This window comes from Heterocephalus glaber, unplaced genomic scaffold (genome assembly GCF_053883595.1).
Source record: "Heterocephalus glaber isolate CG9 unplaced genomic scaffold, H.glaber_assembly_v1.0 deba00000621, whole genome shotgun sequence".
Taxonomy (NCBI): domain Eukaryota; kingdom Metazoa; phylum Chordata; class Mammalia; order Rodentia; family Bathyergidae; genus Heterocephalus; species Heterocephalus glaber.
The window spans coordinates 7,640,560-7,645,288 of record NW_028258153.1 but is presented as its reverse complement, the minus strand read 5'-3'; positions in this window follow the sequence as shown (position 1 = coordinate 7,645,288).

The following is a 4,729-nucleotide window of genomic DNA, read 5'->3' as shown; positions in this document are numbered from 1 at the left end:
TATAAGGATGTATTTTTTCCAGAAATTCCTATAAAATTCAATATAATTCCTATAAAACATTGCAAACAATTTGTTAGAAACTTGGCAAGTTGGCTGGATGTGGTGGCACATGTCTGTACTCCAAGCACTTGGGAAACTGAGGCAGGACAATCTCTATGAGTTTGAGGCCAGCCTGGGCTACATAGTGAGTTCCAAATCAGCTTGAACTGCATAGTAAGACCCTGTCTTAAGAAAGCGAGAAGGAAAGAAAGAAAGAAAGAATGAAAGAAAGAGAGAAAGAAAGAAAGAAACTTGGCAAGTTTATTCTAAAATTCATAAGGAAAAATGAAGGGCTGTAAATAGGCAAGACTCTCAAAATAAAAGCACATTGTAATTGAACTTGTCCTGCCATATATATCATTACCTACATATATATGTGTGTGTGTGTACATATGTACATGTGTATTTATATACTTTTATATATTTATACATAATTTATATCTAATTCTATGTACTTATATAAGTATATATCATATATAAAATTCTATACACAGTACTTACAATTTATTTGAAAAATTATATAAGGAAATTTATATGACAAATATATATATATCCATAAATGAAAATGTAGTATATGTATGTGCATAAATATATCTTTAAATCTTCAAAATATGTCCCAAACCTTGTCACATGCTTTTTGGGTGACATATATACATATATATATGTATATATATATATGTATATATGTGTATATATATATGTATATATGTATATATATGTATATGTATGTATATATGTATATGTATGTATATGTATGTATATATGTATATATGTATATGTATGTATATATGTATACATATATGTGTACATGTGTATATGTATACATCTATATGTACATGTGTATATGTATGTATATACTCTTGTTACTTTCTTTTCGGTGAGACAAATACCCAACACCCACAGCTCTAAGAAGAAAAGGTTTATTCTGGGTCACAGTTTGCAGAGGTTTCAGTCTATAGCCAGCTGGCTCCAAGGCAGGGCAGCATAGCACAGGGCCCAGCAGAGGCAGGAAGCAAAGAGGGATGAAGGGAGGGGCGGGGAAAAGAAGGCCTAGGCCACACCCCCACAGCGAGCCAGCTCTGAATCCCCACCATAATCCAATCATTTTCCCTAAGCCCCAGAATATGAGCACATGAGGCTTTGGGGAGACATCTACATAGAAACCATAATATATTATATTTCCTGTGTTTATTTCATGTCATAAATTTCTCTGTGAAATCATTATTGCTTTCTGAAGTAATTTTAATTATGATGTATCATAGTTTATATACCATTTGATTTAGTTTGTTAATTTTTTAACATCTGTTATGAGTGAGACTGATGTGTAATTTTAGTTTTTCTGTCATTGTCTGATTTTGGAATCAAGATTATATTGTCTTCATAGAGTGAGTTGAATAGAATTTTTTTCCTTTTTATGATCTAAGAAAAGCTATCATATTATTAGAATGGTTACTTTCTTGAAATTTTTGAAAAACCAGGACTGACATTCAGTCCATACATATCAGTGTGCCTGTACCTACTATTTGTCATTGACATTTGATTACTTAGAATGCATACCATCCTCACTGCTAGTTATTTTAAATTATCCCTTGCAAAACTTCCTTATAAAATAATTTGGGCACTTGTTTCCTTCATTGGATACTGCTAACTATAGTTTTATTTTTTTAATTTCCTGTAGAAATTTTCAGGCTTCCTGTTTCTTCTTGAGTGAATTTTGATAAATTACTTTCTTGAGAAATTTATTTCATCAAAGTTTTCAAATTAATTGCCACATACTTTTTCATGCTATTTGCTTATTTTTCATACCTGTGCAGTGTCTACAGTTATGTTCTTTCTTTGATTTTCACTGTTTTTATTTGTGTCATCTCTTTCTTTTTCAATTAATCTTGGCATAAATAAATTCCATGAAAACATTAATAAAAGAGATGTTTTACCTTTCCAATCTACTTATTTTATTTGTTTGCTGTTTTAGTAATGTTCACTCCTATCTTTCTTCTATTTCCTGATATTTATTGTTCTCTTTTTTAAAACAAAGTCTTGATTTTTATTCTCAGCTCATTATTTTCAAGTTACTAAAGTTACTAAAATGTAACCATGCTCAATCAGCTTCAAAATATTTTATTTTTAATACTGTAAATCTCTTTGCAAAAAAAGCAAGGATCTTTGAACATTTTACCTTCAATATCCTTTCCTGATTTTATGTCTATTATTTTAGGAAGGCTTTAAAAAAAAATCCACATTATCATATACATCTATGTGTATATATACATACTTACATGAATATATGCCATATGTAATTTAATTCAAACAATGATTACACACATTGATTATATTCATCCTAGATTTATATTAGACTCATGTGCAAAGCTTTTTGAAAATATTGATGTTTGAGCCAGATGTGGTGGTAGACACCTTGAATCACAACCATTCGGAAAGCTGCAGCAGAAGGATCACAATTTCCAGGCCAACCTAGGGAATTTAGTGAGACTCTGATTCAAAATTTTAATTTTTTTAAATGGCTGGGGGTGTATCTCAGTTTTAGAGGACCACATGCACACACACACAAAGATGCCTGTTATCTATCTGACCAGGCAGTTTAATTCAGACTCTTAGCCAAATGATTCTAATTTGCAGGGAAGGTTGTCAACCACTTAAACTCCTCTTTATGTTTGCCACTCTGTTTGCTCACTACTCCTTTTTGTTTTTGAGATATTCCTTCTGGAAAATATTTTCCTGCTTCCTGACATGCATCCTTTGTTTTTAGTGAAGGTCTGTTGTGGCAATTCTGTTTCTGTTTGTATCAAAATGATTTGTGTCTAAATTCTGGAAAGAAAGTATCATTGGGCACATGATTTTAGGTTGACAATTTTTTTCCTTCTTAGATCTTTGAAAATATTATTCTGAGTATTGGATTCCACTGTTGCTGGGAGAAGTCTTCTGACAGTCCAATTTTCCACATTTTTAGTGTCTTCTCTCTGGCTGAGTTTTTATCTTTGGACTTGTGAAATTTCAGAACATTATATCTCCATTTGTATATATGTTTTCCTAATTTGTCTTTCTTGTATACATTGCATTTTCTTAGTGTGCTACTGTTATTCCCTAATAAATTCTGGAACATTCTTCATCATCGTCTCTTGAAAGATTGTCTCTCTTTCCTTTTCTCTGTCTTCTCCTTCCCAAAATTCTATTGCATGTTAGACATTATCATTTTACTTTCATCTCTTTTAACATACTTTTTTATTTTCTTATTTGTGTTTCATTGTGGGTAATTTATCATACATGTCTTCCAGTTCAATAAAATTTACTTCTAAAACACCAGCTGCTTTTAGTTTTGACAACTTTATTTTTCATTTTTATCTCCTACTTGAATTCTTTCACATCTACTGGGTTATTTGATAGTCTTTTGTTTGGTTGTTTGCTTGTTTTGCTTGTGTAGTCCAAATGAAGTAAACTGGATTTTTGCATGGGATATGGACAGTGTATTTTGGCTCTGCACTGGGACCTATTTCTAGCATCTCCTTTTCTTTCAAGTACTTTAGATGCTTTGATTAATTTTCATCATCCCACAGTTTTTACATATCCCAAACATAAAGTAAAGCATGACTCCCTGTGAATTATGATGAGCACTAATAATAATCCCTTACAAAAATAAAATTCCAGAGCTCATGCCTCCATACAGAATATATCTTATTAAGTCAGTGGTTACCAGGCAAGTGGCCTGTATTCCTGATCTCATTTATCTACAAAATTATCCCTTAATTTGCCTATAATTGCCCTTGGGCGAGGCTAAACCCAAGGACAGATTGATTGCCCACTGCTCTTCACCCCAACTAATTAGGCACGGTTCACATGACTGCCCTGCACTGCAGCTCTGATCCTGCCCAGAAGCCCAAGGGAAATGTTACTCAGCCTTGTGCAGTGACAGCATTGTGGCTCCAGAGGTTCAGCTGAGGAGTGATTATTGCTGATTGGAAAAGGGTTTTGTTCATTTGTTTTTCCTCAATCTCCACCATATTGCCTCTGTTACTAAGCAAATCTCTGGCTCTGGACTCACAGAGTGTCCTTAGATTAAGAGAATGTGGGTATGTTGCTGCTGAAAGTTAACAGGAGAAGGACTTATTTCTTCCATGGACTACAGTTTCCCTCAGCCCTTTAAGACAGTACTGTACTGACATTCTTCTGTCACCCTGTCTACCAGTGGTCTCCTCTGTCTGAAGAAATGATGGCAAGTTCAAATAATGGCAAACAGAGACAATCCTTGACTCCCTCTCACCGAGTTGTATTACTCAGGGTTCTCCAGGGAGACAGAGCCAGTAGAATAAGTAGAGAGCTATCTGACAGTAGGTTTATTAGGGAATTGGCTCATGCGATTATGGCAACTAAGAAATCCCATGACAGGCTGTCTGCAAGCTAGAGACCCTGGCAAGACAGTAATATGGTTCATCCCACTACTCTGTGAAGGCCTTGGAGCAAGGAACACCAGTTCTGTAGCTCTTGGTTTGAGACTGAGATTCTGGCTGTCTGATGTCCAAAATAGAAGAGAAGCTTGTTTCTATTCTCATATTGCAGGCCCTGGCCAGTGGGTGGTGTCTGCCCACACTGAAGAGAACTGGTATTCCTTACCTGGTTCAACCCAACTCCCATGCTAATCTCCAGAACAGGCCTGTCAAGCACACCTAAAGTAACAATT